The sequence below is a fragment of the Panicum virgatum genome, chromosome 4K (assembly GCF_016808335.1).
Source record: "Panicum virgatum strain AP13 chromosome 4K, P.virgatum_v5, whole genome shotgun sequence".
Classification (NCBI taxonomy): Eukaryota; Viridiplantae; Streptophyta; class Magnoliopsida; order Poales; family Poaceae; genus Panicum; species Panicum virgatum.
This window is the reverse complement of record NC_053139.1, coordinates 22,365,785-22,388,730: the sequence shown is the minus strand read 5'-3', so window position 1 is coordinate 22,388,730 and position 22,946 is coordinate 22,365,785.

The window sequence follows — 22,946 nt, the reverse complement described above, 5'->3', positions numbered from 1 at the left end:
CGATCGGGTAGTTTCCTTTGTACTGCAGCTAGTTCTATGCCTATTCGGGTAGTCACAAGAGTGGTAAGGAATATCCATGAGCTATCCCTTACTCTAGAACATTTTATGCCTATAATCAGTCCCGCTGCCCTGGGTCTGAGAAGCCCCCGAGCTCTTCGTAGCCGAGTCCTGCAGGCATCGAGTACTTGACTGGTTGTCTTCGAGTACTTCAAGTAGTCAAAACATCCTCTGGGTCTTCTTTCAGAAATGTCGAGTAGTCCTCCAAGTACTTCTAGTTGCCTTGAGGCTGTGAGGTGCTCATGCCCCGAAACCTTGATCATATATGGTGCGCGAAGTACTCGCGTTCCATATGGAGTAGCCCCCGAGCCTTAGGTTGAATCGCAGAATCAGGCTGAGGGTCACTTCAGTCTTTTTCCTTCTTTATTTTCCAAAAAAATTGAAAAATAAATCTCTGATACATATATCCTGCAGCCCCCAAGTCTTGAATTTAAATCTCTCAATTTAGATTTAAGAATCAAAGTAAACTCGTGGCAAAATAAATAATGAAAACTTTCTTGAAACGGAAAGAATCCGTTGATCTCCCAAATATTCACGAAATTGGCACCAGAGACATATAAATCTGTCTGGTAACTTGTGAGGGTTCCTGGCCGCCGTCAAATTCAGATCCATACTTGCCCACTCCTGGTGCCATCCATAGCCCCTCTCGTAGCCCCCGAGACTAAGCTCGTGACGTTGAGATGGCTCCCAAGAAGGACAAATCCAAGGTTGAAGAGGAAGCAGTTGCCAATATGTCAACAAGTTGGCACAAAAGCAAAATGTCTGAAGCAGCGGTGCAAGAATTGGAAAATTTGGGTCTTCTCCAGACTCAAGTTGTAATCCAATGGCGTGCAGGGGAAGGAGAAGATTACCCCATGGAAGGTACCCTCGAGACCGTTGTGTTCCGTGATTTCGTGGAATGTGGTCTTGCACTTCCCGTATCGGAATTTTTCTATGCTCTTCTGCAGTTTTGGGGAATCCAACTGCATCATCTGACTCCTCAATTCATTTTGCATCTTTCTATTTTTACTCATTTCTGCGAAGCATTCCTTGGCATTCTTCCCCACTTTCACCTTTTTCAACATTTCTTCATCCTTGTCCCCATCCCAAATGCTAGTAAACCAGCCGTCGTCGGCGAGTGTGAACTGATACTCCGTCCTGAAACTCTGGACGAGTACTTAGCACATGATCCGGCAGGTAAATGACTCGAGTGGAAGAAATTCTAGTTTCATGTCGGGAACTTTGAATCTCTACTTCCAGAAAGAGTTCCTGGTGCCCCCCAAGTCCAAGAAAACTGGTCGAGTAATGGACCTGGTGGCGTACAAGTTGAGTGCATCCTCAAAGCCATTGCAAAATGGAAAAATAAAGGAGTCACCGGTAATCATGTGGTTTTCTCCTTTGTAAGCCGTCGGGTCCAACCTCTTCAACTTCGGAAACATCCTGCCTTCAGATGTGAAGGTACACAAGATCCCACTAGAATGTCACCAGAACTAATGGCTCAGTCTGAAGCAGTCAAGAGGTGCTGTAAAGTACTCGACAACTTTGACAAGTCTTTGAAGCTTCCAACACTCTTCTGGGCAAAGAATCCTCCCGAGAATACATGGGTGAGTATTTGGAAAACACTGTCGAGTACTTGTAGTTGAAGTTTTTGCTCTTATGATGAATTCTTTGCTTCTCTTGCAGAAAAATTATAAGTCATGGTATTGCATGCCTCCAACTTCAGTAGATGTTGTTTCTGATGATAGCAAGAAGCGGAAGGCAACTCCAGGAGCTTTGTTGCAGAGAAAGATTCCTCGTCTCGATGCTGGCCAGTAAGAATCTGATATTCGTTTGATTTCATCCTATTTGCCTCAGCTTTCTTGTTTTAAATCTTCCTTGGCTTAGGATCCAATATCTACCAGCACATGAGAAAGATCAAATCCAAGACTTTTGTAACTGGGTGCAGAGTAGTTCGGAAGGAACTAGTCGATCAGCCCCCGAGTCGCCAGTAATTGTGTTGATCGAGAATCCATCTTCCATTCTGCTGAATGCAGACACGGCTGGGATATCAAATGAGCCAAATCCTGAAGCACCCAAACATACTCCTGCAGCTGCTGAAGGTGCCTCCAATGCTGATGGAACTGGCAGTAGTGGAGCTCAAGGATCGAGAGGTCCTGCCGTTCGACTAGTGCCCTTTCAATCTATGCCACAATTAACCCAGGGGGAATTGGGAAAGGAGCTTTTTGATGATCCGTTGTAGTCCATAGACAACGTAAAGAAGCTTGCTAACTATATGCAATGAAACTTCAAATATACCAAGGTGAGCCTTCTGCTGCTACATGTCTTCCTCGAGTAGTTGGTGATGTCTGACCAATTTTGCCTTGTATGTTACAGGATGTTGCCAATCGGTCTTTTTTGAAGTCTCAAGCTTTATATAAGACTGTTGACAATCGGAAAACCTTGGAGCAGCAGAATGCCCTGATAGTCAAACGACTAGATGAATCCCTTGCTGCTCGAAACAAGCTGTATGAAGCAAACCAAAAGCATCATCTAGAACTTTGTGATATGAAGTGGCAGATCAAGGGCCTTGAAGAAGAAAGATCAAAGCTCCATGAAGAAAATTCAAAGCTTCAAGAGCAGTTGCAGATTGCTCAAGCTTGTGAGTATTCGATCTTTTGTCTTGGTATTGCTTTGTCAATAATAATTACTGAAATATCTTTCCGTCAGGTTCTCTAGATGACCATACTCGACTGGTAGCAGCAGCTCAGGTCATTGTGGACATGGTTGATTCTGAAGAGGGGTCGTCGAATAGCAAGTCCTTGGTAGAGCGTTTAGAAGAGGCTCCCAAGAAGATCTTTGATGTCATGACGGCTACCTCCAAGAATTATCTGACCCATATGATAGGAGTTGTCAAGTCTTACTTGCCTCAGTTTAATTTAGCTCCCATAGCTAAAGGAATAGCTCCCGATTGTTCTGATGAGAAACTCCAGGACTATTGTAAAGAATCAAAAGTGATTGCTGAGGAAATTCTGAAGAACTTGGCAGAGTAAACTACTTGTAACAACTCATTGTCTTTGTAAAAATTGCTCTTATCCTGTTGGTGTGTTTTCAGAAATATGATCTGATACCGTAGGATATGTGCAGACTACTCGATTAGTCGAGTAGAATGCTTGTATGGAGTAATCTTTACAGTTGATCAGTTAGGGTGAATCCCGTCGGATTACCCAGATAGAAAGACTGCAAAGATATCCATAAACTACTCGAACAAGCGAGTAGGGTGTCCTGACCAAGGACTGGATTAACTTCTAAAATATATCTGTTAGGATGAACCCCGTCGAGTTATCCAAGATGAAACCATCTTAGAAATATCCAATACCTATTCAAGCTTGTGAATAGGGTGTCTAACTTGAAGACTGGAGTAACTACTAAGATTGACCTGTTAGGATGAACCCCATCGGATTACCCAAGATGGACAACTAGTAAAGGTATCCATACACCTTCTCGAGCTAGGCGAGTAGGTTGTGCCCTTATATTAAGGGCAAGGATGTGGCTTGTGTAGTTATCCTGATGGAAAACTATGTAAGCTATCCTAAAGAGGTGATGCTGTCAGATTGAAAAACTGCCTTTAATGTAGTCAATATGCTGGTAGAAAACCCTTGCTTTATTAAACAAATCAACTGACATCACCATGTTGCTTGGATCAAGGATAGAATTTGCGCAAGTGCTCAATATTCTAGGAATTCGGTACCTCATTGCCATTTGCATCAGTGATTCTGTATGATCCTGGTCTTGTAACCTTGGTTACGATGAAAGGGCCTTCCCATCTGAAATTTAACTTGTGCAGTCCCGTCTCATCTTGGATCCTTTGTAATACCAGATCTCCAACGTTGAAGGATCTTTGCTGGACATTGCGATCATGATAGCATCTGACTCCTTGAAGAAATCTAGCCAACTGGGTTAAAGCATTGATTCTGGCCCCTTCGACTGAATCTAACTCAAGTTGTCGAGCTTCATCTGCTTCTCCTTCTTGATAGGCTTCTACTCTTGGAGATTTCCACATGATATCTGCGGGTAGTATAGTCTCTGATCCGTAAGTGAGGAAGAAAGGAGATTATCCAGTTGCTTTGCTAGGCTGTGTTCGCAGCCCCCAGACCACATGGGTAGTTCTTGAATCCACTTGCCACCTTTCTTGGTGTTAGTGTCATAGAGTCTTTTCTTCAATCCGTCGAGTACTAATCCATTGATGTGCTCTACTTGACCATTTGCTCGAGGGTGAGCTACTGAAGTATATTTGACCTCAATGCAGGAACTGTCACAAAAATTCCAAAAAGATTGTGACGTGAAGTTAGATCCAAGATCCGTAATGATGGTGTGAAGAAATCCGAACCGGTGAATGGTGTCAGAGATAAAATCCACTGCTCTATCGGATGAGATCTTGACAATGGGCTTGTACTCGATCCACATGGTGAACTTATCGACTGCTACCAGCACATGATTGAATCCTCCTAGAGCTATGGTTAATGGTCCGATCATGTCCAAACTCCAACAGGCAAACGGCCGTGATGGAGGGATTGTTATCAGGTTGTGTGCTGGGACGTGAGTCTTTTTGCCGAAGAATTGGCAGCCAAGGCACCGTCTGACAAGGTCCTCTGCGTCTGAAACAACTGTTGGCCAGAAAAAGCCTGACCTGTAAGCCTTGCCGACTAGTGTCCTTGATGCAGCGTGGTTGCCGCAAACTCCTTCGTGTATCTCTCTGAGGATGTCTTTGCCTTGTTCAAGGGTAACACACTTCATGAGGATGCTAGAAGCAGAGCGCTTATATAGGTTTTCGCCAATAAGGACGAAACCTTTGCTTCGCTTGATGAAATGGGCTGCTTCAGCGCTTTTAGGATCGACATGTGGTGGAAGCTTGAACTCCTTGATGAAGTCGATAAACTGGATCTGCCAATCTTCTTCGATCATCAGTATTTCACTGACTGTGGCCGGGGCCTCCGTGTCAGTGGCTCGTTGGCTTTGTACCTTGACTGATGGATGATGAAGTTAATGGGCAAAAACTCCCGGTGGAACGGCTGCTCGAGTTGATCCATGTTTGGAAAGGACATCGGCTCCCATGTTGTTGTCACGGTCTACGTGGTGGATTTCCAATCCTAAGAACTTGTTTTCGAGCTTTCTGATTTCCTCGATGTATGCGTCCATCGTATCCTTGTTGATGTCCCATTCTTTATTGACTTGCTGGACGATGAGTAGAGAGTCGCCGTAAACAAGTAGTCGCTTGATGCCGAGAGAAACTGCTAGTCGAAGGCCATGTAGCAGTGCCTCGTATTCAGCTTCATTGTTGGAGACCTTGAACAAGATTTGGAACACATACTTCAATTGCTCTCCCTTTGGGGAGATGAACAGAACTCCCGCGCCGCCTCCGTCGAGCTTGAGTGAGCCATCAAAGTACATTACCCAATGCTCTGGAGCGTTATGAGGCGCTGGAATTTGATTTTCCCGCCATTCAACTAAGAAGTCGACTAGTGCCTGTGACTTGATTGCTATTCTGGGCTTGAAGTTGATTTCCAAGGCTCCTAGTTCAACTGCCCACTTTGAAATTTGTCCAGTGGCATCCCGATTGTGGAGTATATTCCCCAATGGGAAGTCAATTACTACTAAGATCTTGTACTCATCAAAATAATGTCGAAGCTTCCTGGAGGTGATTAGAATTCCATATAGAAGTTTCTGAATTGATGGGTATCTAACCTTTGATTCAGAGATTACTTCACTGATGAAGTAAACAGGTCTCTGAACGCCATAGGCATGGCCTTCCTCCGGGCGTTTGACTACTATCGCCGTACTGACTACATGAGTAGTCGCAGCGATGTAGAGGAGCAATTCCTCACCAGGTAGTGGAGCTGTTAAAGTCGGCGGTGACTGAAGATGATGCTTGAGGTTCTCGAGTGCTTCCGTGGCCTCTGTAGTCCACTCGAATATGTCTTGTCGCTTTTGGAGCTTGAAGAAGGGTAACTGTTGACACTCCTTAGAGCCCCAATTTACGTACCGCAACCGCACGGATCGTGGTAGCTTTTCCCTTAGAGTACTCCCCCAAGGTTTATCAATCCGTGGATCGGAAGCGAACCGACTAGGGTTTACCATCTAATCTATTGAACCTATCCTAAACATGAAGCGAAGATTGCATATAAACTGAACACTTGATAGATATGAATGAAGCATAAGTGTTCATCGCACCCACAACCGTAGATGAGATAACACAACCAAGGAGCTAGGGCCTATCGTCTCTAGGTACAGTTCTAGTCAAAGAGGTTATCCAAACATAGATTGCATCTCAACTAAAGGTACACGAAATCATCTCTCAGAAAGGCGGCTCGCAAGCGGCCTACTTTCCCAAGGTCGCCGGTGCGAGGTGCGTGTTGACGCCTAAGGTTTCCCAAAGCTTTACCCCAAACGCCCACCAAGTGCTCTTACTTGAAGCTCCTCCTCTTGGTGGCCGCGCCACGACTCCCATGATACTCGCCATCGATCCTATTCCACATCATGTCATCGCTAGGGCTTTTCCCTCCGCCATGCTGTCACCACACCAGGGTAATCAACCAACTAGCTAAAACACGCTACCTCAATGTATCCGCAAGATATAGACTAATCACCACGAATAGATCTAATCTTACTATGAACATATGGATGCATCACATATGAGAAAGAAAGCATGCATTGAAGTAGACCAAAGTCGAGACAACTAGAATAAAGAGTAGATTGATATCACCATCGTGTGTGTACATACCCCGACGAATGTTGGGGATGACTCCCGAACTCCACCATGGCACAACCTCGCAGGGAGGCCATGGCGGCTAGGGGTGGCCTAAGCCATCTCCTAGGTACCTTCGAAGACTTGCGGCGGCGGTCGTCTCCCTCCGGCCTTGGCCCTAGGTTTTCGTCGAGTTCTGGGTGGATTGATTCCCCGAGTTGAATAAGGTGCGAGCTATTTATAAGCCGACGAAGCCACCGGTCGAAGTGGAGGCCGAACCGCCTCGGAAACGGGCTAGGCCAGCTAGCCTCATGGGCCTAGGCCGGCCGACCTACCCTCTGTCGGGACCGCCTCGGTCTCCTCTTTCGCGTGTAGACTCCTCGTATCTACTAGAGTTTATGTCATTCACGATTGCACCCCTTTGGACGTCGTTATCTTGGAGATATCTTCGAGGAAAGGATAGGATAGGGAATCCTTCCTTAAATCTTCATTTGCTTTGCTTAATCCCGAAGTATCTTGATCTCATCTTCGTGGGCTTGGTCCTTTGGGCTCTCTTGGAGGATGGATGTGCATGAATGGGCTTCGAATCAACATGGGCTTTGGTCCTTCCTTTGGGTTTTGGCCTTCGTCTTTCTCCGTGTTAGCGCTCGATCACGGGCCTTGTCATTTCATGCTCCAAAATAGGCCAAAAACCTGCAAAAATGAAGTTCCTCCAAAATATATGTGCAAATGTGAAAATGACCAATAATTAGGCCGGGGTTAGGACAGTTAGTGATTTTGATATTAAATTCATGCCATTATCAAGGATAAACAAGGGATAAAATGGGTACTTAAGGAGCGCCAACATTCCCCCCATGCTTAAACCTTGCTCGTCCACGAGTAAGTCAAGGAGCTTTGCTTATAAAGAAATCAGCGTTGCCCCTCAATGTCCTCTCTGCACTTAGTCATACATAACAAGACATATTGCTCTCTCAAGTATTTAGCATTTAAGTTCATGCTGTGACGGCTACTTTTTCATTATGGAAGATAGACTAGCAATTAAAGAACAAGCCACAATAATAAATAAATGCAATGCTCTCAAACTTAAGCGAACTTCAAACCTTTACCTTGTTTCATCGTGAAGAGTTTTCAAAAGAATGCATATCAAACATAAGTGAGGTTCTCTTGCAAAAGATCATGGAAATACTCATCTCATCAAGTCTCTAAAGCCTACATTAGATTGTCTTCAACCTATTCTACTCATATATAAAAGTGGAAGGCTTATGTGGAGCTTGGAAGGTAAAAACAATCCTAGCAAAACATTATATCTGAAATATTGTCAAACTAAGAGAGAGATCTATTGGATTTACTGAGACTTGTCAAAAAGGCCATTGGAAAATAATGTTGGAGAGGGAGAAATATGAAACACACATATTTAGATAGGTGGACATGTCCAAGTGGCAAATGGATGATCCCGAGACACAAATGAAGTTCTCGTTATCGGATTGCACATGGTTGGAAGATTTGAGTATGTAATAGTTCTTCAAAGTAACTTGGAAAATTAATGAAGCCAAAAAGAACTAAGGAGCATTTTATTCTTCTCTTTTTTTCTTTCATTTTTCTTTTCTCCTCTATTTTTTTTTCATTTTTCTATTTTTCTCTCTTTCTTTCTTTTTGTTCCTTAGAACTTTTGATAACATAGAATACTTACCCAGCCATCCCCCCATGCTTGAACAAATGCTCGTCCTCGAGTATGAATAGTGGGAGAACCAATTAGCTAGGGTAAGTATCTCAAATTCACCTTCTTCTTCGTAGAACCTCTTGAATCTCCGGGGAGCCTTGTCTCCCAAAACTTTTCTTTATATGGTGCCCTTGATTCTTTTGATTCCGTCAAAATGATAATCCATACTCAAATTGGGTTGTGGTCAAGGAGGTAATCACAAAAAGATATTTTTGGTTTAGGCTGAATATCCAGCGAGGTTTGCAAAATTCCCGAAGTAGAAACTCACAATGCATGGATAAATAGGCTAGCAAAAAGAAGGTTACACAAAAAAATGGAATGACCAGCTTCTTAGTCTCATACCAAAGAAATCAATCTTAATACAACTCATCAAAATATAAGTTTGCAATCTAAAGGTTTCATCATGAAAGAATATGTATGTATAAACTTTGGTAGGTAGAACTTTGCAAGAGATTCACAAATATAGATAGCATAGGAATTAAGTTTTCAAATTAAACAACACAAGGTGTAAGGTCATCGGTAGATTTAAATCAAAGAGCAACATAGAATATGTGGGTCTAGAATTTAGTCATTTAACCTCCACAAATAAAAGAGCCGGTATTTTAATCATTTTAATTCCATTTAATTGAGAGCAAATGGTCAAGTCATATACAACATAGCGTCGGTAAAACAAAGCAGCAACTTTCATCACTTTTCCATAAGCAAGAGCATATAAGAATATCATTGTGGTGAGCTCAAGGTGAGGGTGGTTATCATTCATTGAAAACAAAAACAAATCTAGGTTGTACTCCTAGTAGCCATGTTATTATAGGGAGAGATAAACAAAGGTTGCATCTATGGTTGAAGGCATATATGTACAAACATTTAGAAAAAGAGAGTTGAGGAAGAATTACCGTCCTTCTCGATGCTCGTAATGAAGTGTAGCACAGCCTCCCCCATACTTAAGCATTGTGCTAAGCATGGAAGAAGAATCATGAGCATCTTGTGGCAACCGTGATTATCTTACTCCATGAGATCTTTCTTCCTTGTCCACGAAATCCTCCCCCATGCTTAGCATGATGCTAGGCGTGGAAGGAGAAGATGGACCATCTTGCAATTCTTGAAGTCCTTCCCTCATGTGTATGAATATCATCTTCAATGTGTCTTCACCTTTGTTGCCTCAATTTTCTTCAACTTCTTCTTATACTACGTCATGGTCCCAATCATTGCTTCACATCGTCGTCGCCTCCTTCAATTCCTCGTTGTCCTATTGCTACCTCATCTTCACGAATTTTTTTCATTCAATTTCCAGAACAGAACATGTACTGAAACATTGCTCCATTACGAAGTGCACAATTTTTTCTTTTCAACGAGTCCTCATTCGCCCAAAACTGATTCCGAACAAGAGAGTTATGTCCATTTCATCCCAGCACTGCAATATGTCCCGACGAATTTCAGAACGCGCAACGTCCAATGTTCTTGCCATATCTCCTTTACGGGTCTTCAAATTCATTGATCTTGGATGCGTTGGAACAGGAATTTCATGGAGCTTCTGAATATCAACTTTTTCTTCCTTGTACATCTCTGTCCATGTGCAAAATTTGATGAAAACAGCGGGGCTTGCTCTCAAACTTTGGAGATGTTGATGAATTTGATTTCTTCTTTGATCACGAATTCATGGGAACGCTTTGTCAAGCCTGCAAAACAATTCAAGTGCACAATCTACCCCCAAGGTGACAGTTGGGAGTAGAAACAATTACCAACAAACCAAAAACATCCCCTAAGATACTTAACTTGTGGCATAGTTAGTCTAGTGAAAATTAAACCTAATGGGTGTATGTGAATGCAAGTGGGAGGTGTGTGTATGCAAATGAGAGGAAAATGGATTGCTATCTTGGTCAAAAGAGCTTAAAGATGGAGGTCCGCAAATAAGTTTAAATACCACGTTTACACAAGATTGCAAAAGGTAAATGCTATCATGATAAGCATTACATGGATAGGAAAGCATACATCAATAAGATTGAGACCAAGCTAGCAAAATGAGGGCATGAACAATGGTATGGATGCAAAGTGCAAATGCAAAGTTAGCAAAAATAAGTGTTAGCAAGGTTGAAAGGACCTTTCGATGTTGTTCCGCAACTAGCTTATTCAAAAACAATTGCTAAGAGTGACAAAAAGCCTTCACGACACTTCATAAGAAGTGAGGCTTTTGTCAATGAAAAGGTTATTTATCGAAAAGGATCAAGCAACCGAGCTAACAAGGTTTTAGAAGTAGGTTTATGGGTTTCCTATATTTTTTTTGGCTTAAAACAAAAATTTTGAAGAGAGAGTGTTGGGTATAGAAATTCTATCTATGGTGGTTTTTTAAAAAAACTAGAGAGAAACAAAAGTTAGATTTTTTTTTGAAAGAAAAACATAACCTATGGTTTTAGGAATGCTCTATGAGTGGTTTTCCTAAGGTTTTTAGGATCTCAAAAGTGAGGCTAGTCAATGTTTTTTTTAAAAAAAGAGTTTTTTTTAAATACAACATGCAATGCAATGCAAGGGTGAGACGAACAACATGGTATGCAATGCAACACGAGGTGGGTGAACAAAATGATATGACATGATGAGGTGGTCTAAAACAAAACAAAAAGTTAGCCTAAGTTAACTAGCCACAAGTTTAGAATCAAAGAGCGGTGCAACACTTCATATTTCCCTCTAAAAGGACACAAATAAAAAGACTCTAAACACTAATAGGCACACAAAAAGGTCTACAAGTTTCCCAAGATCAAATAACAAAGTGCTCCCTCAATAACATTTAGAAAGAACAACATGAAGTTGTGGTTTTTGTTAGAGCAATGGTACAATGTTACTTGATATTCCGATTAAAGAGTGCAATGTAGACGGTCATATTAATATATATAAATAGATAAATAAAATGAACGGGTTGCCTCCCGCAAAGCGCTTCATTTAAAGTCATAGAGCTTGACTTTCTCACATACCTTCTCATTGATGTGAAGCCATGGTCCTTCTAGCGAGAATTCGAATTGTCCATGCAGCTTGTATTGATGTCGCCTTTCGTAATCCATCGTGGTTCGCTCTTAACATCTTCATGCGTTGAATGTTGTCACTCGAGCCTTCCTTTGCCAACATTCTTGGGGCCCTTATTTTGTCTGAGCTTCTGAATTCGATCATGTATGCTTGATGAAACCACAGCCCAAGCTCCTCTTCATTGTTGTCATCCTTATCTCCTTCACCTTGTTCTCGTCACGTTGCTCTTCGCCTCTCCTTCGTGGATTTTACCCTGCATCCAGAATAGAACATATACCAAAATATAGATCTATTGAAAAGTTTATGAAATTACCTTTCCAACAAGTGGTCATTCGCTTTAAACGGACTCCAAACGAGAGAGTTATGACCGTTTTACTTTAGCGCTGCGTGCTGTCCAGAAAATTTCAGAGTGCATGACCTTCGATGTTTTGGCCATAACTTCTTGTAGGAAACTTCGATTGACTTCATTGTTGATTCGTTGGAACCGGAACTTCATGGGGATTTTGAATATCCAAAAATATACTGCAATTTTCTTATGAGGTCGAGCAGAATATTGATGATAACAATGACTTTTTACGAATCGATCCGAAGATGTCGATGATCTTGATCTTGTGGTCTTCGGAGCGTCTTGTTGTGCATCCTTGACTTCAAGGTCATCAACATTGATTCACTTGTGAGTAGCATGGCTCCAATGGTCTGTCTCCATGGTTCTTGCTTTGCCTAAGATGTCAGGATCGAAGGAGGCTCTCGTGCTTTGTGTCGATGATCAGAGTGGTCTCTTTCTTTGATTGTACTCGACTAGAGGCTTTTTGAGCATCCCATGGAGAAGATGGGTGGCATCATGGTTCCTCTAATCTTGTTGCCTCCAGCGTTGGTCAACTTCAAATCATCAACTTTTGTGCACAAGGTCCTCCAAACATCTTGCGACATCGTCATCACTTTCTCCATTGTTTGTTGCTGCCTCTTCTTCATTGAATTTCTTGATCATCCTGCACAGAACATATACCAAAATTCTACTCCATAGAAAGCCTTATGAAATTTCCTTTTCAACGAGTGGTCATTGATCCCAAACGGACTCCGGATGAAGAAGTTATGGTCATTTTACTCCGGCACTGCGCTCTGTCCCGAGACATTTCAGAATGCGCAGCGTTGTAAGATTTTACCATAACTCTTCACACCGATCTCCAAAATTCACGATTCTTGATGCGTTGGAAAGAAGGATTGATGGAGCTTTACAATATATAATTTTCTCTCATGGTACTTCTCTGATCATGGACGAAAATCTCATCACAACAGCAGTACTTTGGAGATGATGATGATCCAATCGCACGATTTTCTTTTTGGGCATGCTTCATCACCTATGGCTTGGACAAAGAAATCTCCAAGAGACATTAGCCAAAATTGACACGGTGACATACCTTTTTCATCTTTACTTATTTTGAGTGTGGGCTCGATAGCGGATGCTGGGCCACTAACAAAAGTTAGCACCAACCACTAAAGAGCGGGTCTTCACGTAGCCATCAACTTGCTTGAGTGAGATTGGACTTCTCAATCGCTTTGTGTCTAGGGTTTTACCTGCATTCATGGACACAAACAAGAAACATAGGATATATGCAATAATGAAATTAGGGTTAGTCCAAAAAGATAGATAGATCTCCCTAGGGTTCGAGTTGCCGATCCCCGGCAACGGCGCCAGAAAAGCTTGTTGACACTCCTTAGAGGCCCAATTTACATACCGCAAGCGCACAGATCGTGGTAGCTTTTCCCTTAGAGTACTCCCCCAAGGTTTATCAATCTGTGGATCGGAAGCGAACCGACTAGGGTTTACCATCTAATCTATCGAACCTATCCTAAACATGAAGCGAAGATTTCATATAAACTGAACACTTGATAGATATGAATGAAGCATAAGTGTTCATCGCACCCACAACCGTAGATGAGATAACACAACCAAGGAGCTAGGGCCTATCGTCTCTAGGTACAGTTCTAGTCAAAGAGGTTATCCAAACATAGATTGCATCTCAACTAAAGGTACACGAAATCATCTCTCAGAAAGGCGGCTCGCAAGCGGCCTACTTTCCCAAGGTCGCCGGTGCGAGGTGCGTGTTGACGCCTAAGGTTTCCCAAAGCTTTACCCCAAACGCCCACCAAGTGCTCTTACTCGAAGCTCCTCCTCTTGGTGGCCGCGCCACGACTCCCATGATACTCGCCATCAATCCTATTCCACATCATGTCGTCGCTAGGGCTTTTCCCTCCGCCATGCTGTCACCACACCGGGGTAATCAACCAACTAGCTAAAACACGCTACCTCAACGTATCCGCAAGATATAGACTAATCACCACGAATAGATCTAATCTTACTATGAACATATGGATGCATCACATATGAGAAAGAAAGCATGCATTGAAGTAGACCAAAGTCGAGACAACTAGAATAAAGAGTAGATTGATATCACCATCGTGTGTGTACATACCCCGACGAATGTTGGGGATGACTCCCGAACTCCATCATGGCACAACCTCGCAGGGAGGCCATGGCGGCTAGGGGTGGCCTAAGCCATCTCCTAGGTACCTACGAAGACTTGCGGCGGCCATCGTCTCCCTCCGGCCTTGGCCCTAGGTTTTCGTCGAGTTCTGGGTGGATTGATTCCCCGAGTTGAATAAGGTGTGAGCTATTTATAAGCCGACGAAGGCACCGGTGGAAGGGGAGGCCGAACTGCCTCGAAAATGGGCTAGGCCGGCCGGCCTACCCTCTTTCGGGACCGCCTCGGTCTCCTATTTCGCGTGTAGAGTTCATTTCAGATTTATTAGAGTTCATTTGCTATATACCATGATTTATGCTTGTTTAATCAACTTAATTCTTCATATATAGTTCTTATGCTCAGAAAAATCTATATTTATTTCTGAAGTCTCTTTTTAGCTCTGTGTTCCTGTCTAAAAATTTTGAGCTGCAGTTAATGAGTTTTGCTTTGGTGAATAATCATGCTTAGCATCTTATGGTCAGTTTTACCATTTTTGTTCTGAGTAAAATACACCATATCTGATCTTGATCTTTTGACATATTCTTGTATAGAGTATGACCTGTCTGTAATAAAAAGTTCACATGCTTTGCTGGTCTTTGGACTGTGAGAAATTTATGCTAACTTATGTTAAATTAATTGCAAAACTAATTTATCTAGTGGTTATAAAGCTCGATAATTTTTCTGGAGTATGTTTAGCTCATGAATAGGCTCCGGTAAAAATTAGAGAACATATCCCTAGTAAAACTTTCTGTAGATTTAATCTTTGTAAATGGCTTGCTGTTTTTATTCTTTTTGTCACCTCTGCTGTATAAGTGTATAAAATCTGGAAAAATTTCAATACTGAGTTTATGCTATAAAGTTGCTCTCGTAAAATTTGTAGCACCAGAACCCATGTTAACCGTTCTGTACAAAAAGATGAAGTAACTAGGGTGATCTACTTACATGAATAGTTATGGTTTGTGCTTTATGGTAAATTGCTGAAATTTATATCATGAATGCTTAAGTTTGGATCTGTGTTACTTGAGTTTTTCACCACTAGCTCATGAGTAGAGTTGTTGTTATGAAATAATGAAAGCATGCTATGGGTTAAATTTGAGAATGAAAACCAAAACCACCACTCCTTCATGAAGAAACATAATTGTGGTTACTACTCTATAAACGACTGCCCATGAAATGAAATATTGAAATCATCACTAAATTAACCTTTGTTGAACTACAACTTTATCGTGAAGGAAAGAAATCGTTAACCATGGATAACTCATAAATTTTGCATTGCATATAGAAACGGGTAATCTCACGGACGGGGACTACGAATTGGTGCCCGCGGACTCTCGTGTGGATCAGGAGGTCAATTTGAATTGTGCTAACTTGTCTCAAGACCTGGGCCAAGCCCCAGAGGCTTTGCTGCCTGACAGTGCCCAAGAAGGCAAGCCCCGGTGCATTATGCCTTATTTTCCGAGTTATTATTCATTATCTATTTATGATGTATTGTAATAGTTTCTTTCTGTATTTAAGTTTTCTAGGCGTTGATCGAAAAACTTAGACGCATGATCCCTAGGAACCTATGTGTGTTACCGGATCTTTTTATCGACTAGTTGCCATGCTAAATAGGTACGGTAGAAGTCGAGTGGTTTCCTGCCTCTCGCGAGCAAATAGGAGTTTTACTGACTTTAGTTCCTGCTGAAATATAAGGACAACGGGCGGGGTTGTGTAGTTGTGATACCCCACTGGTATAGTCAGAAATGGCTAAGGTCGCGGTGTGTGGCTCATTTCGTTAAGCGTTTGAAAGTACTAGCCACATACCGAGAAATATGGTAATCGGAAAGCTTAAGTACCTGATTGGACCGGCGAGTGGAACGATCTCGCACCCTCCTGGTAGAAGTAGGGTTTATATTTTGGGAAAATTCGATTCATGCCACCACAACTCCGTGAATTTGGGTTTCATGTTGAAAATCATGCCACTCAATGGCATGGATTTCTACATGAAATCCAATTTCAAGAAATTGTAGTGGCATGGATCCAACTAACCCTTATATTTTTGTCGCGACATACGGGTGCAGAGTGGTCGGACTCTGTAGTCGGGGAGGGTGCCCCGGATCCACGGACTGGAAAGAAAGGGGAACTGTAGCGTGGGCGGGAGCGAAGTCAATCCCTATGCGTGTGGTCTAGGTTCCCCTGGCCAGGTTGAAATTCGATTCAGAATCGTCCGCCTCTCACGGCATGAGATTGCTTAATGTTTTCGGTCACACAGAGTAACAAGTGTAACATGATGATGATAATACTGCTGGTTGATTAAATGATTGCTCTACCATGTTTGTGTAGAGTTAGATGCAAACTTAGAATGGTTAATCCAACTAGAATATGGCAAAGTACAACCTGAAAGTAAGGATCAACATTTAGCGGCATTTTGGCAAAAAAACCCACCAACCAAAAAGTCTTGCATGTCTAGTTATAGGACTATGTTATATCCGGAGACGGGTCAGTCTTGCTGAGTATTAGTATACTCAGCCTTGCTTGTGGCACTGTTTTTCAGGTACTAACTTTGAAGATCTTTTCGCGAGTCTTACTTGGCCGTGCACCTTGCCTCCGGGTTGGTCTGTTGAGTGGGATGGCCCTTCAGCTGGTGCTGACCACCCTCCCGCTGAGTGACGCTTTTGTACGGGCTTTATCGATGCGTCACGTATTTCGCTAGTTATCTTTTACTGCTTCCGCTGAACAATGAAACTTGAATAATTTGAGTAGATGGAACTCTGTAGTACTTTACTATTCTGAACATGGTTTGTAATAAATTTCCTTTCCGCTGCAATCACTCTGAGATGTATGAAGTGGTCTGTGTTGTAATCTCTGGGCTCACCTTCGTGTGAGTGTTGTCTGCTGATCCTGGAATAGCGTGGCTTTTATCGAGGCTTCACTCGAGGAACTACCGGTGAGTGCCAATCTGGGTCAGAGTTGCTTAGCAACAAAGATCAGTGCACTCGGGCCCAGTAGTTTTAGGTGGTTCCGCCACATTCTTGAGGTCATCCCATGAGTGTATAGACTCGCGCGCGAAGCTCTCGAGCCACGTGAAGGGTACGGGCTCCAGAGCCATCGGGAAGTAGAGAACCTTGGTGTTGGTGTCTCTCCCTGCAACACTAACAGCGGTCGAGTATAAACATAACCATTGAGCAGGGTCTTGCTTACCGTCGTACTTTTGGATGTTCGTAGGCTTGAAATCCTTTGGGTACTCGATGTTGTCGACCCTGGGGTGATGGCTGCTCGCGACTTCTTGATCCTCTTGATTTCTTTGAATTTGCTGCTCCGGCTGTTGTTGTTGATGGTGACCTCCAGGAGTACGGCTTGTCTGAGGTATGACTATTGCCGTGGCCCTTGACCGTGTACTATGAAGCGAGGACAACGAGTTTTTTCTCTCGAGTTGTTCAATAGCATTCTTGGTAAGGTTAATGACTCGTTCCATCAACGGGTTTCGAGGCATTTGCATAAGTCGCAGGGTTGCTTCTGTCATCGCGGCAATTGGTGTTCTAAAGACAAGATCCGCGACACTGTTGAATTCATTGTTGAGGTTGCGCGGGGTAAGGCAAGCTCGTTCGGCAGCGTGAACCCTGCGCTCTCCTTTACGTTGATTTCTTGCCCTGCAAGCTGTGCGAGCAGCTTCATCTTCATCTTGTGGAGCGTCTTGGGTCAAATTGTATACTGAGATCTGATCCAAGGTTTTGTTTGGATCATGCTGACTAGCTTCAGGTTGTTGGATGATCACTTGAACCAAGCATTCGGGGGAGAAGCTTTCCAGGTCTGAGTCGCAATCAGCTAGGATAGTTTCTCCAGACCCAGTTTCCCTCTCGGATACGAGGGGAGTACTGTGTTGAAACAGGAGATCGTCAATTCTGGCAACTTCCCGAAGATTATCAAGTAGTTCAGCGAGAGTATGACTTTGGCTTGACTCGAATTGGATTTTTGCCAATGCATTGGTGATGAAATCCAGGCTGTCTTGAGATGACTCGACTGGATCTGGGTATACGTCGAAAATGGGTGCCTCCTGTCTAGCAGTGACTGAGTAGTTTCCGATGTAGAGGAGGTGATCCAAGCTATTTTCATAGATGGACCTGATCATCTATTTGTAAGTAGATGATGAATTGCGCAATCCGAAGATGAGTTGAGAAGGAGGAGTCCCAACCCGAGTAGGCTTCGGTTTTAGATTGATCTGAGTCCGAGTGGAACTCGAGTTGTCTTCGAGTTTCGCCTCGATCTCCTTGGCGAAATTAGGAAGCAACATGATTGTGGCGGAACCACCCTACTGGGCCCGGGTGCACTGATCTTTGTTGCTAAGCAACTCTGACCCAAATTGGCACTCACCGGTAGTTCCTCGAGTGAAGCCTCGATAAAAGCCACGCTATTCCAGGATCAGCAGACAACACTCACACGAAGGTGAGCCCAGAGATTACAACACAGAACATTTCATACATCTCAGAGTGATTGCAGCGGAAAGGAAATTTATTACAAACCATGTTCAGTGTAGTGAAGTACTACAGAGTTCCATCTACTCAAATTATTCAAGTGTTAAAGTCTCAGTGGAAGCAATAAAACATCTAACGAAAGGAAGTGACGTATCGATAAAGCCCGTACGAAAGCGTCACTCAGCGGGAGGGTGGTCAGCACCAGCTGAAGGGCCATCCCACTCAACAGACCAACCCGGAGGCAAAGTACATGGTCAAGTAAGACTTGCAAATAGATCTTCGAAGTTAGTACCTGAAAAACAATGCCACAAGCAAGGCTGAGTATACTAATACTTAGCAAGACTGACCCGTCTCCGGATATATCATAGTCCGATAACTAGACATGCAAGGCTTTTTGGTTGGTGGGGTTTGTTTTGCCAAAAATGCTGCTAAGTGTTGATCCTTACTTTCAGGTTTTACTTAGCCATATTCTAGTTGGATTAACCATTCTAAATTTGCAACCAACTCTACACAAACATGGTAGAGCAACCATTTAATCAACCAGCAGTATTATCATCATCATGTTCCACTTGTTACTCTGTGTGACCGAAAACATTAAGCAATCTCATGCCGTGAGAGGTGGACGATTCTGAATCGAATTTCAACATGGCCAGGGGAACCTAGACCACACGCATGGGGATCGACTTTGCTCCCGCCCACGCTACAGTTCCCATTTCTTTCCAGTCCGTGGATCCGGAACACCCTCCCCGACTACAAAGCCCGACGTCTCTGCACCCGTACGTCCGGACAAAAAAATAAACCTACTTCTACCAGGAGGGTGCGAGATCGTTCCACTCGCTGGTCCAATCAGGTACTTAAGCTTACCGATTACCATATTTCTCGGTATGTGGCTAGTACTTTCAAACGCTTAACGAAATGAGCCACACATTAACTCAAATATATAGTTAATTAGTTTAATAATTTCTAAAACTTGCGCAACAGTAAGGATTTAGTAACATGCATATACAAAAAAAAGTTTCATACACAGATCGCTAACAGTTCTACCAGAATTAAGATAGGAACAAAGCTAGTAGATCTAGGAATCTTGATCATTTGAGCAAGCAACCGATTTCAAATAAAGCTCATATTTTTACCAGGTTCTTCTAACAGTATTAAGCTCAATATATCCAAAAATAAAGCATAGTTACTGAACCAAACTCCTAGAACATTTATGTGCCATTTAAACTAATCTTTTTCTTAGATTAAAATGTGAGTAACAACAGTTGTAGTTCTTGTTCTAAGGATTCCAGAACAGTTGAGTTTATATTTTTTATGATTTTTCTACGAGTTTGCTATTTTGAAGTTCATGTACATTTTGCACATTGGACCCTGGAGGTTTTGTTTCTTTTAACTGTAGGTCCCTGGCGGAAATCACAGAACAGGGGAGAAATGGCGGGGCGATTTCCGGCGATGGGGTTGGCCGGCGGCGAGGGGAAAGTGGGGGAAAATGGAGAGGGGCTAAAGCCGCACCTAATGGTGGTCTTGGCTCGTCGGGAGAGGGTCGGAGGAGGCGGTTCCACGGCGAGGGGCGGCCGGCGATGGCTCTGCTCGCCGGCGTCCATGCTCCGGTGAGGTAATGAGGGAAAGGATGGGTCAGAGAGCTTCAGGAGGTCGAGGAGCTTCCGTTCTGGGGGTTGGTTTGTGTGGAGGTTCATCGTTAGGCGGATCTCGCCGGCGATCATGGGCGGCGGCGGCGCTCCTTGGCGAGTCTGGTGGATCTAGGCACTTGAGTATGCGCTGGAGAGGACCAGTGCGAGGTGAGGAAGGTTGGAGTTTGCTTGGATTGGACAATGGGGTCGTGAGGCGATGGCTCCACGGTGGAGCTTGGGTAGCGGCGCTAATGGCAGGCCGCCGGGCGGCTCACGCGCGAAGGGGCGAGCTGTGCCTTTTATAGGCAAGGGAGGAGGGGGAGGTCGAGCTGGGGGCGAGTTTGCTGGGGAGGACGGTACTGGGGGAGGCGCGAAGCTAGGGGAGGACGCGGACTCGGCGCATCGCTCGGCCATGGCGATGGCGTGGCGAGCAGGGGCGCGTGTCGCGGCCGTGCAGCGCCAGGAGAGCTGGTTTGGGGCGAGTCTAGGGGCGGCCAGTGTGGTTTGGGCCTGGGGCTCGGCACCTGTCCGCCCAGGTGGCCGGCACCGGCGTACGGCGTCGCCGGTGGACGAGGTGCAGGAAGACGGAGGTGGAAGATGCTGGCAGTGGCAGTTTCGTAATTAGACCAAAGTTCCAAAACCCAGTTCTGTAATTTCCATTTTTCTCGCTCATCTTGGCCTCAAATGAAAAAGTGTTGAATACCACTTTTGCTCAGTTTTTCGAGATCTACAACTTTCGTGTTATGAACTTTTTCATTCGAGCAAAGTACTTATCATTGCATGTGAATTTTGGCACTTTTACTCCTGGCTTCAACTAGGCTTTTGTTTAACATGACATGGCGAATATGTATATTCATTTTCCCATGCATAAGTGCATTGGTTTGAAAGTTATTTTTAACTTTCTTATTACTAGAAATTGAACTCTTGTCTATTTGATTTGTTTAACTCTTGAATTTGCCAAAAAGTCTTTTTAAATTAAACTATGTGTCACAAGAATATGAGTGTGTCTTCATACTATATTTTTATGACAAGTTAAGCATGAATGTTTTAGGAAATTAAATGAACAAGGTTTATATCCTCACATACTCATATACAAGGATGCAATTCTTGTTTTCTATAAATCTTTGTTATCATGAGCCAATGGAATGTTTAACCTCTTGTTCGCATTTTTATTTCGTTTAAACTAGTAACTCTTCATAAATCAAATAATGGTTCCATTGATCTTTGCATTTGAGGGCTTTCCAGTTTGGATTTGATTTGCATAGCAAGTTTATAGCTCATTATGAAAGGTGTATTTTATTGCCTTATTTACCACACATGTCAAGTCAAGTTTAAAAGGGTACCAATTGTTGTTTTTCAAACACATTGCACTCAAACACATGCACACATACATTTACACACAAGTTTGCAAGAACTAGACATAGGGTTCTTATTTAAGTTTTCTTAGCTCATTTGTGTGTGAAATTATGTTAATTGACTGGCTTTGGTTAAACTGACACCAAAGGTGTCACAATGATGGCATGATTTCGCCTGGTCCAGCGAGTTTGTTGGAGTCTTCCGACATGGTGGTCTTCAGAGTGGGAGAGTTGGTTAGGTGGTTGTCAAAGCCGCCCAAACCATTGGAGACGCAGACCCACGAGCCGAAGACAAAGGTGGCGCCTTGAGGAGGCGCCATGGTGCTGAAAGTGAAGGTGGCCATCGAACTCGCTGATGACCTCGCCGAGTCCCCTACCTGGCGCGCCAGCTGTCGGTGTTTACTGCCAAGCCTGCTCAGGGATACCCTTAGCAGTAAGGTTTGTAGGTAAGGATCGACTGCTCTGGAACTTGATGGTGCAAGGAACACAAAGATTTAGACAGGTTCGGGCCACGAATTGCGTGATACCCTACGTCTTGTGTGATGGTTTGTATTGCCTTAGGTGTTGATGATTTTTGAGGGGGTACCTGTCCGTCCTTATATATCCGGGTGGACAGGTTTACATGGAAAGTCCTAGCCGAGTACAGTTGGAGTCCTACTACAGCACGATCGGGTAGTTTTCTTTGTACTGCAGCTAGTTCTATGAATATTCAGGTAGTTATAAGAGAGGTAAGGTACATCCATGAGCTATCCCTTACTCTAGAACATTCTATGCCTATAATCAGTCCCGCTGCCCCGGGTCTGACAGCGTTTGTCTGTGCGCTTGTTTCCAAGCTAATCCCAAGGAGTCTCACATAAGTGCCGTGAAGCGGATCCTTAGATATCTCAAGCACACACCTAGCATTGGTTTGTGGTACCCCAAAGGTGCTAGTTTTACTCTCTTAGGGTACTCGGATTCGGACTTTGCCGGATGTCGGGTTGACCGTAAGAGTACTTCGGGTGGGTACCACTTGCTAGGGCGTTCTTTGGTCTCTTGGTCCTCAAAGAAGCAAAATTCCGTGGCCTTGTCCACCGCGGAGGCGGAATACATTGCCGCCGGGGCTTGTTGTGCTCAAATCCTCTACATGAAGCAAAGCCTCTTGGACTATGGTGTGGAACTAGATAGGATCCCTCTCCTTTGTGATAATGAGAGTGCCGTAAAAATTGCTAACCCTGTTCAACACTCTTGCACAAAGCACATAGATATTCGCCATCACTTCCTAAGAAATCATGTGGCAAGGGATGACATTTCACTTTGTGGTGTTCGTTCCGAAGATCAATTGGCGGATATCTTCACAAAACCCCTAGATGAGAGTACCTTTTGTAGGTTGCGAAGTGAGCTTAATGTTTTAGATGCTTCTAACGTCATGTAATTGCCTTTTCATTTAGTTGCATCTCATTTGTACATATTAAGGGCTTGTTTAACCTTGTCAAGATAGTGATGAACATGGGTTTTGCATGAG